Source organism: Neophocaena asiaeorientalis, unplaced genomic scaffold (genome assembly GCF_003031525.2).
Source record: "Neophocaena asiaeorientalis asiaeorientalis breed wild unplaced genomic scaffold, Neophocaena_asiaeorientalis_V1.1 scaffold150, whole genome shotgun sequence".
NCBI lineage: Eukaryota > Metazoa > Chordata > Mammalia > Artiodactyla > Phocoenidae > Neophocaena > Neophocaena asiaeorientalis.
The window spans coordinates 21,656,768-21,668,387 of record NW_020176571.1 but is presented as its reverse complement, the minus strand read 5'-3'; the positions used below and the strand labels follow the sequence as shown (position 1 = coordinate 21,668,387).

General features: G+C 39.9%; 1 non-coding gene across 1 annotated transcript; it reads left to right on the top strand.

Annotated features, from left to right (window-relative positions):
* Nucleotides 1-3,809: 3,809 nt before the first annotated feature.
* On the top strand, nt 3,810-3,913 carry LOC112391965 (U6 spliceosomal RNA). The gene has a single exon (XR_003001598.1). It is a non-coding gene; the product is annotated as a U6 spliceosomal RNA (small nuclear RNA).
* The last annotated feature ends 7,707 nt before the right edge of the window (nt 3,914-11,620 follow it).

Here is an 11,620-nt window from a genome sequence, read left to right as displayed (position 1 = left end):
AAAGGGAGGGGGTTTTGCTGAGGTAATTAAGTTAATAAACTTGAGATGAGATTATCTTGGATTACCTGGGTGGGTCCTAAATCCAATGACAAGTGCCCTAATGAGAAACAAGAGGAAACAACACAGAGAAACTCTTGTGAAGACGGAGGCAGACTGGAGTTTATGCAGGTACAAACTAAGGAATGTCTGGAGCCAGCAAAACCTGGAAGAGGCAAGGAAAGATTCTCCCCAGGAGCCTTCAGAGGGAGCGTGGGCTCGCTGACCCCTTGATTTTGGAATTCTGGCCTCCAGAACTATGAGAGAATACAGTTTTGTGTGTGTGTGGGTTTTTTTTTTTTTTTTTTTGCGGTACACGGGCCTCTCACTGTTGTGGCCTCTCCCGTTGAGGAGCACAGGCTCCGGACGCGCAGGCTCAGCGGCCATGGCTCACGGGCCCAGCTGCTCCGCGGCATGTGGGATCTTCCCAGACCGGGGCACGAACCCGCATCCCCTGCATCAGCAGGCGGAGTCTCAACCACTGCGCCACCAGGGAAACCCTGTGTGTGTGTGGTTTTAAACCACCAAGGCTAATTTGCCATAGCTGCCACAGGAAACCAATCGACATGGCTGGTAAGTATATGGACTAGAACTTGACCTAGGTTTTCTCATTCCAAAACCATGGAATTGTATTTAGGACTTGGGTTCAGGTTAAAGAATACCTAGTCCCTACCGTTGGCACTCTCACAACCCAGTGTCACCTCACCAGTGATGTAGGTTTATTATCACATTTACAGATGAAGAAACCAAGGCTAGATTTTCCAAGTATTACGTGACTCCACTATCTCTTAGCTACCTCTTCATGAATAAAAAGCATCCATAATTTCAATTTCTTTCCACCATATCTTTGACCAGTATATTCAAAAGCGGCAGAAACGCTGTGATGTAGAGAAGGACACCACACTGGAAATCAGAAGACCAGAGGTCTAAGTCCTGTCCTACTGCTGTGGATGTTGAACAAGTCACTTAACCACTGTAAAGCTCAGCTTCCTGGCCTGTAGTAAGAAAATTGGGCCAGATCACCTCTAGAGTTCTATGTCCAATAATTGATGGTGATATTTCTTACCTTTATCGGTCATTTCATGGTAATGGTTAATATACTGCAAAAGAGTCAAAAGGCAGGAAGTAGAAACAAAAAGAGTTTTTAAAATCTGCAGGACTGAACACATAAAGAAATGTGTGTGTTTTTTAAATAACAGACTAAACGTGTACTTGCACGAAATACACAGTCTAAGGGCATTCTTTTCCATTTACATGCAGCTCTTTGAAGAGCTCATATGTCTCCATTTGGATGTTTCCTAGGCACCACAAACTCAGAAAGTAAAAAATGGAACTCATCATATTTCCCCTCTACCTTGTTCGGGTTCCCCACCTTTGCAAATGGTCTCCCTATCCGTCCAGATGCCTCTGCCAGAAACCTGAAAGAAGTTCTTGAATTGCCACGGGAGACATTCTTTTCCCTCTTCATTATCTATGTTATATCCACTTTGTGCATATCCACTAATAATACCTGTCATTTAAATCGGTGTACTTTTTTCCCATCCCCCCAGCATCACTGCTCATGGCATCCCAGACAGGGCCCTACTTTGAGTCCTCCTCAGTTCTTGACTCCTGTTGATGTCCTGGCTTCCCGTCTGCATCCTGCTCTATCCCTACCTCAGTGTCCTGCCTGCCTGTCATGCCTTTCCCTGCACCCTTCCTCTCTCACAACACAGTTTCTCTTTGGCTTCATTATCTTTGCATGTGCTGTTCCTTCTTTCTGAAACGCTTTTCTTCCAACCAGCTCATCCTTCAAACCTCAGTTGTCACATCCGCAGTCTTCTCCCCGTACAGCCCTCCCTCCCGTGTACTTCATAGCTCATCTGCTACTTCTAGGATGGATCTTACACAGACACATTCTCGTCTGAGTCCCTCCTAGCGTGTGAGCTCACTGAGGGGAAAGGATTTTATATATATGTATCCTAGCACCGAGGGGATCCTCAGTAAGTGCTTTTAGAATACATAGGCTTCAGAAGCAGGCAAACACATTCTGCTTGTGAGAGATGCAAACAAAAGCAGGAAATAGGAAAGTCTGTTCACTGACCTGGCATCCAACATCGACACTGTATGTAGCAGTGCCAGGGATTAGCAATGTGAAACCAGAGCAAAGTATTCATTTCTAAGTATTTTAGGGGGCTTTGATGGGTAGACATGGCAGCTTTGGCAGTCTGGCTAAAAAGCCTATTTTGTTAATTAACCCAACAATTTTTGCTTTACTCCTCTTAATTCTTTGTCCATTTTCTGGACCTGTCCTTTAAATCTTTCTCTTATAAAAGACGAAGATAAGATTATGCGAAGTAGAGACCTCCTGGTTTGTTTTCAGAGAATAAGAGAATAAGGTGTCTTCCTCAAGGAGTCATATATTTGTCCTTTTGTTAGCAGATAGCCAAATTTTTAAATAATTATTTGTTAATTATGTGATTGCCTATGATTTATTTGTATGTAATTGTAGAATTTTCCATATAAACAGACATAAAGAAATACAATCATAAATTAAAAAAAATATTTTGTTAAACCGTTATGCCCTGATTTGAAGTTTGTAAGAAATAGTCTATAATCATGCCTTATACCCTGAGAGTGTGGACTATTTGATAAACTCTTCCAGAGTGAATAATTTTATTATCTAATTAGACTTATTCTGTCCTAGGCCAACAAGTGATGATATCACCATTCACTGACTAACAGGATTCAGCAGGGTTCGCTGAACCACAAGTACAGGGAAGTTGTCCTGGAAAAGTAGGTCTAATGGTAGCAGCCCTTACCTGGAGTCCAGGGACAAGGCCCCTGCAAAGAATCAGATGACACTATTTATAGAGTTATACGTTCAATTCATGTGTTCCCTAAGATCACCCCTATGATCACCTCAATTTCCCTATTTTCTTTTCCCATCCTAAGACTACTCTTCTAATTCAGTTCCTATTATTCTTTTTTTTTTATAACAAGTATCTGTCTGTCTCTTTCCACTTTTTGTCTTATTATTATCTATACTCCACACGTCTAACTCCACTCCTTCACACCTTCTATCCCCTTCTATTTCTTTTTTTTTTTTTTTCTTTTCCCTTTTTTGTGGTACGCGGGCCTCTCACAGCTGCAGCCTCTCCCGTTGCGGAGCGCAGGCTCCTGACGCGCAGGCTCCTGACGCGCAGGCTCAGCGGCCATGGCTCACGGGCCCAGCCACTCTGCGGCATGTGGGATCCTCCCGGACCGGGGCATGAGCCCGTGTCCCGTGCATTGGCAGGCGAACTCCCAACCACTGCGCCACCAGGGAAGCCCCCTTCTATTTCTCTTGTTTCTTTTTTCCTTACTGCAGAGTCCTTGAAGGTAAAGTCCAGTTTGGGATATTCTTTGAGGGCCTTTCCTTCTATGGATTGTAGAGTTAGCCATCCTTGTATCCAAAATGTATTCAAAAGAGAAGTAGACAAAGACATGAATCCTGAGCTTCCATAGGGGGCTGGATAAGCTAGGAGTAGGAATACCCACTCCATCATTTCTGTATGTTTTTCTGACTGGTTGAAGCCACCTTCCTCTATAGCCAATAGCCTGGGGAATCTATGGAGAGATCTGCTCATCAATAATAAAAGGGGTCTTGGCCATGCATTTGTTTTCAACTAAATGAAAGCATAAACCCTCTCCAGGACAATCTCAGGCATTTTGTCCGAATTTCTCCATTCCATGTCAGCCGGGTGACTGAATTTCAGGCTGAGAGAGGTTCAGACTGAATTAAGAGTAAACTGGTGCTCACTTCAGCAGCACATATACTAACATTGGAACAATATAAGGATTAGCATGGCCCCTGCACAAGGGTGACATCCAAATTCGTGAAATGTTCCATATTTTTTGTGAAAGTAAAAAAATCCCATTTTAAACTGCATCAAGAAGAATAAAACACCTAGGAATAAACTTAACTAAGAAGGTGAAAGACCTATACTCTGAACATTATAAAAAAATTAATGAAAGAAATTGAAGATGATATAAGGAAGTGGAAAGATATCCCATGCTCTTGGATTGGAAGAATTAATATTATTAAAATGGCCATACTACTCAAAGCAATCTACGGATTTAATGCAATCTCTATTATTTAAAATACCCAGGACATTTTCCACATAACTAAAACAAATAATCCTAAAATTTATATGGAACCACAAAAGAACCTGAATTGCCAGAGCAATCCTGAGATAAAAAGAACAAAGCTGGAGGTATCACCCTCCCAGATTTCAGACTGTACTACAAAGCTACAGTGATCAAAACAGCATGGTACTGGCACAAAAACAGACACATAGATCAATGGAACAGAATAGAGAGCCCAGAAATAAACCCACACATCTATGGTCAATTAACCTATGACAAAGGAGGCAAGAATATACAATGGAGAAAAAACAGTCTCTTCAGTAAGTGGTGCTGGGAAAATTGGACAGCTACATGTAAAGCAATGAGATTAGAACATTCCCTCACACCATATACAAAAATAAATTCAAAATAGTTTAAAGACCTAAATGTAAGAATGGAAACCATAAAATTTCTAGACGAGAACATAGGCAGAACACTCTTTGACATAAATTGTAGCAATATTTTTTTTGGATATGTGTCCTAAGGCAGAAGAAATAAAAGCAAAAATAAACAAACGGGACCTAATTAAACTTAAAAGTTTTTGCACAGCAAAGGAAATCATCATCAAAACGAAAAGACAACCTATGGAATGCAAGAAAATATTTGCAAATGATATGATCGATAAAGGATTAATATCCAAAATATATAAGCAACTCAATATCAAAACAAACAAATGACCCAATCCAAAAATGGGCATAAGAACTGAATAGACATTTTTCAAAGAAGACATACAGATGGCCAACAGGAACATGAAAAGATACTCAACATTGCTAAATTATTAGAGAAATGCAAATCAAAACAACAATGAGATATCACCTCACAACTGTCAGAATGGCTATTATCAAAAAGTCTACAAATAACAAATGCTGGTGAGGATATGGAGAAAAGGGAACCCTTGTACATAGTTGGTGAGAATGTAAATTAGTGCAGCCACTATGAAAAACAGCATGGAGGTTCCTCAAAAAACTAAAAATAGAACTATCATACAATCCAGCAATTCCACTCCTGGGTATATATCCAGAAAAAATGAAAACAGTAATTCAAAAAGATACATGCACCTCAATATTCATAGCAGCACTATTTATAATAGCTAAGATATGGAAGCAACCTAAGTGTCCATCAGCATGAATGGATAAAGAAGATGTTGTATATATATATATATATATATATATATATATATATATATATACACACACACACACAATGGAGTACTACTCAGCTGTAAAAAGAATGAAATTCTGCCATCTAAAGCAACATTAATGGATCTACAGAGTATTATGTTTAGTGAAATAAGCCAGAGATAGAAAGGCAAATACTGTATGATATCACATGTGGAATTTAATAAACAATACAAACAAATGTATATAGCAAAACAAAAAGAGACACACAGATGTAGAAAACAAACTAGAGCTTAACTAAAAGGGGGAGGTACAAATTAGGGGTAAGGGATTAAGAGATACAATCTACTATGTATAAATAGATAAGCAACAAGGATATATTGTATAGCACAGGGAATTATAGCCAATATCTTATAATAACTTTTAATGCAGTATAATCTGTAAAAATACTAAATCACTATGCTGTACATCTGAAATTAATATAATATTCTAAATCAGCCATACTTCAATTAAAAATGAGCAAATGGATCTCTCTAATGCATCTATTGGAAGACAATCTGCAATCCAGGGGCAATTCTACATACAGTAATTTGCTCTGAGGTAAAAAATGTCACAGTTATTTCACAAATCCCAAGGACAAAAATAAGGTAATGCACAATTCTTTGTATGGGAATACTAGTAAGTCCCTTGTGTAATAACAGCAGCCTTCAGAGGAGAGAATGCCTCCATCTTGATTTTAAGCCCTGAACATCTCACACCTATTATAAGGAAACCTTGTGATAATATCCTTGCTGCTTTGAGATATGAAATATGAAGTTCCTTTCTTCACCCACTGTGACATTTAAGTCTGTCCCTTACCCATTTTTTAGTCTCCAAATCATGAAGGAAGTCAGTTTGAGAGTTTTCAGAGAAAATGTCCTCATCATCTGATCTGTCCAAGATGTGGTCCATTTTGGTAAATTCCCTTAGCAAACTGTAAGGCACATAACTGAAAAAGATACTGTTATTATGTCTTCTGTCTATAGCTTAGGCCTGCCCTAAACTTCTCTAGAGGGAGAACACTGGATCTTTCCGGCGCCAAAGAGCACCTGCTACTCTTGTACTGATTTCATTCTGTGTGAATAATGTCTAGTGTAGCGCATTACACGAGATAGGAATAGAGAGGCTGGATAAATATTTGTTGACTGAATCAATAAATGATTCAAAGTGAGATTCTGAATTCTGAAGCCATTGCAGCTCTTTGTGCGTACATGCAAATGCGTGTGTAAAATAAACAAATAATAAATAAATATGCTTCTTTAAAAAGTAGAGTTAAAAAAGTGTCATATGGTTCAAAGGAAAGGAGTAAGTCTGTGCTACCATCATGATTTCTAGACCCAAGACGTCCTCCTCCCAACATTTACTCGTTTCTTCTTTATTCTTCCACAGAGATTCTATGCATAAATAAGCAGCTATGTTTATATAAATGCCTTTTAAAATACAAATGAGAGGATATTATCTTGGAGTCCATTTCATATTAGAGCTGCCTCTTTTTAAAAATTGTTAGATGGTATTCCATCATGAGTCTACATCATAATTTGCTAATCAGCTCTTTATTGATGTTTATGTACACTGTTTCTAATCAATTGCTACTGCAAACAATGCTGCAGTGAATATCCCTACATATCTATGTGTATATGTACAAGAGTCTCCATTGGATAACCCTAAAAATAGAATTGCTGGGTCAATAGATACGTATATTTTACATTTTTGATAGATTTTACCAAATTATGCTTTGAAGCGGTTAAATCCATTTACACTTTCAGCAAAAATGATGAGACTGCCTGTTTTCCAACTCCTTTTCTAAAACCATGTGTTAGAAAAGTTTTTGATCTTCGCCAATCTGGTATGTTTAAACTGGTATCTCACTATAGTTTTAATCTCTTTTTATGAGTAAGGTTGAGCATCTTTGCCCGTACATATGAAACTCACTTGTACTTCCTTTGCTATGATAATCCCTTGCCCATTCCCTATTGGACTATTGTTATTCTGCTGGGCTGCTTATATGTGTATAGATGTGCACACACACTCACACACTCAAGTATACTTTTTTTGTTTGTTTGTTTTTTTGTTTTTGTGGTACGCGGGCCTCTCACTGTTGTGGCCTCTCTCGCTGCGGAGCACAGGCTCTGGACGCACAGGCTCAGCGGCCATGGCTCACGGGCCCAGCCGCTCCGCGGTATGTGGGATCTTCCCGGACCGGGGCATGAACCCGTGTCCCCTGCATCGGCAGGCGGACTCTCAACCACTGCGCCACCAGGGAAGCCCTCAAGTATACTTTTAAATGAATTGCAATATACTTGTGATGGGGGCCTAAGGCAGTGGTTTCCTATCTGTGGGCTTTGAACCCTGAGTTGGGGGACATTCTATACCTACCCTGATAGAAAGTGGTCCTGGAATGTATATACATTTCTATAGATTCAAGAAGTACTGCTGAATGTTTCCAAATGTATATGCTACTGTTATTAATAAATTATAAATGGATTTAAAAACATCCTTGATATCATAGTAGCTTTTTTGACATATGAGGGGTTCTGGAAAATCTTTTCCTTTAGAAAAGTTCTTCCAATTTAAAAAGGTTGTAAATGATTGGTTTGTATTAGTATACATTTTTATCGTGTATTAACATATGCATAAATATTTAACAAATATTCATATGAATGTGTGCTTCCTCTACTCTAGAAACCATATTAAATGGTTTATATCTTTAGCAGGTGAAGATGATGAAGGAACAAAACAATCAACGCTTTTTCACAAATTGAGATGAGCATCTTGACCATTCCTATTCAACTGATGTCTGCCTAGTTTATGACCATAGGTCCCTTGACTATCTCACAGGACCTACCACACTAGATATTCATGAGATCAAAATTAGAAGCATTATAGAGAAGAATGTCAACCCCAACGCTGAACTTGGAAATCTCATCATTCGGTCCTACCAGGCTGAGGAAGTCTCCAGACAGGACCCCAGAAACTGCCCCCTGGGAGCTCAGCCCTGACTTACTTCTGCATCGCGCCTTTAGCTGCATCGATGTTGTGGAGAAAGTCATTGTTTTTCTCTGTCAATTCTTGCTCCTTCCCACCTGGCTTCATCTGCAGAAGCATCTTGACACTTAGCTTCATGAGAGCCATTTCTTCAGCACTGCAGGGGCAATGGTGTATTTCTTTCTATTTGTAAACTGATGTTTGTTTTACTCTTTTCCTATCGTTGACAATTATTTGTAATTTCTCACTGCTGTAAACAATATAGTAATGAATATATTTGTTTAGGAATTTTCAGTGCATTTCAGTGCATTCAGTGTATTACTTACTTAGAATACTTCCCTAGAAGTGGAACTCCTGGTAATAGGATATACTGATTTGTAAGGATTTAGAAAAATATTCCCAAATTACTTTCCTAAAGGTTCAACCAATATATATTACTGGCAGCTGTGTGTGAGAAGAGGCACCTTCATTTCAGCCTGATAGGCAAGTGTTAGCTGCAGAGCAGAGAACTGAATTAAGAGTATTTAAGTACTGTAGTGAGAAAAATAATAGCAAAAGGAAATAGGAAAGAAGGTAGAAAAGGGTGAGACAGGTTCTAGGAAGCTCATATGAAAAGCCATAATAAAGGGTCCATGTGAAACGTAACTTGTAGTAACTAGCAGAGATCAGAGGTGGTACCCAGCCTTAAACATAAAGAAACCTTTCCCTTTGTGCACTCAACTAACTATAGTAAATTGTCACTGGAGGGTGGTCTGGTCCCCAGGACCCCGTGGGACAGAATCCCTGAGGGACAGAGGGGATGGTAGACTGACAGGAATGGAAGTGATTAGCAGGGATGGTCCTAGAAGAGTGATTATGGCTGCGATTAGAAACAGAGGGAAGGAGAGGCACTGGGAACCACAGAGATACTGGAATTATCTGGGCGACCAAGGGCCCGGCCTATCCCTCTGGGGCAAAATTGAGCTTTATCTTTGACCTGTGTGGGGATCCACAGTGGATGTTGTTCAAAGGGGACCCCTCGTAAAGAAGCAGCAGGAAAAGGCCAGAACTTTGAGCGCAACAGAAAAGAATAAACCTTTGATCTCTTTCAGGAAGGACACTGTGACCTGCCCGATCTCATCACAGCTCCCATCCGGACAGTCCGTCTGTATCCTGAAGCATTACGAACACAATTCCAAGCTCTGAAAGACAATGACCACTGAGATCTACCTAGTCTCTTTCCTGTCCGAAAATTAGAATCCTGTACAAATAATAAGGTTTCCTTATTTTGGTAACTTTTTGACATCCTAATGGCTTCCATTGGGTGATTTAAAAGGAAAATCTATTCTTCTCAATTCAGGTAGCTACACAAATTCTGCCTCCATACATTTCCTCACATTTCAAATAACAGAGTCCTAATGATGGCTTACGTTTGTGCGGCTCCTAATAAATTACACAGTGTTTCTCACGTATGTCCTTATTCAGTTCCCACGACAACACGGTGGGGAAGGTATTAGCCCCATTTTCTGTGCACGTTGACCAAGGCTCTGGGAGTTCGCATGATGTACTTAGCAAAGCCAGGACCCAGAACTCCCATATCCTCACAGCTACTCATAAGGGATTTCTCCCCCATCCTAAAGATGATCTAGATGAAGGCTCTCCAATAAAACTTTCTGTGATGATGGACATGTTTTCTACCCTGTTCATTTCAGTAGCACCAGCCACCTGTGTCTACTGAGCACTTGAGATGTAGCTAATGCAACCGGGGAATTGAATTTTTAATTTAATTGAAATACATTTAAATTTAAATAGCCACCTGTGGCAAATGGCTACCATATTGGACAACTCAGAATTTTCTAGACCAGGGATCGGCAAACTATAGTCCACAGGCCAAATTCATCCTGCCATCTGTTTCCGTAAACAACATTTTATTGGAACACAGCCATACCCATTCCTTCATGTATTGTCTGTTACTGCTTTGGTGCTGCAATGACAGAATGGAATGGTTGCAAGACAGACGTAAATTTGGCATGCAGAGCTTAAGATATTTACTATCTTGCCCTTTACAGAAAAAAAAAAAAAAGTTGCCAACGCCTGTTCTAGACCATCACTTTTTTCTATGATGCTTTTTCTATGGGTGTTTGCTACAATGAATCAACCGAATGCATTGAATAAGAGCTTGGATTTTGGAGAGTCAGGCTGGGTTCGTATCACAGCATCAACACTCAGCAACTGGGCCTAATCTTAAGGTTCCAGGTCTCACATTCCTCATGTGTAGAATGGGGTTTAACACAGCGCAAAAGCTGGGCGATGGTATCCATCTATTTATAACAGGAGGAATGGGAGCTATTGTAAGGTTTCTTTGGCTTCAAATATTACAAATAATAATAATATGCTTACACACGTACAGCACCTTCAGTTGAAGAGGCGCTTTCACTAAGAAGTTTCTTTGATCCTCACATCTACCCCGTATAGTCAGTCAACCACGGCAGATCCTAGTACCTCGATTTTTTTAGATGCAGAAACGGACACCCAGAGATGATCCATGATCTGCCCCAAGTTTTATTGCTAGAAAATGGTAGAAACAGGATTTCAACCTGCCAACCTCTGGCTACAAGTTTTGCAGTCATCCTACCATTAAACATAAATTTGATACCCCATATGTTGTAATGGATTGGTTAGCAGCCTTCTTACCTCAAAATAAGCCATCTTTTGAAGCTAACTTTTGACTAGTTATGTAGTGTGGATCCTTGCTATTCAAAGTACGGTCTGTAGATCATCAGTATAAACTGGGAGCTTTTGCTAAACATACAGAATCTCAGGTTCCACCCTAGACTCACTGAATCAGCCTCTGCATTTTCGCAAGATCCCAGGTGATTCCTAGTCATATTAAAGTTTGGAAGTGCCTGCACTCTAGGCCCCGTCAGCTAGAATCTGTCTTCTTCCCCTTCCTACATCCCATCTCTTCATTCCTACATGTTTACACTATGGGCCTCTAGGACTGTTAGGTACAACTGAATGGATCCCTCCTCCTTCCACCCGCACCTCATCAAAACCTTTAAAATTACAAATTTGGAGAAGCGTTAGTCAAAAGGAACAGATCAACTGTTTTAAAAGACAACCAATGAAATCTCTAACTTACATTTTGTGAGCGTTTCCTCTAGGCCAGACCACCCAGATAACCTTCTTCAGTACCTGTTAGCTGGACAATTTGAGATATCAGAAATTTAAAAAAATGGTTCCAAGAATCAGGGATTTGGTGTCACCCTGGCCCTGACAAGCTTATAATGTGCAGGTATGGCTGTGAAATTGTATAT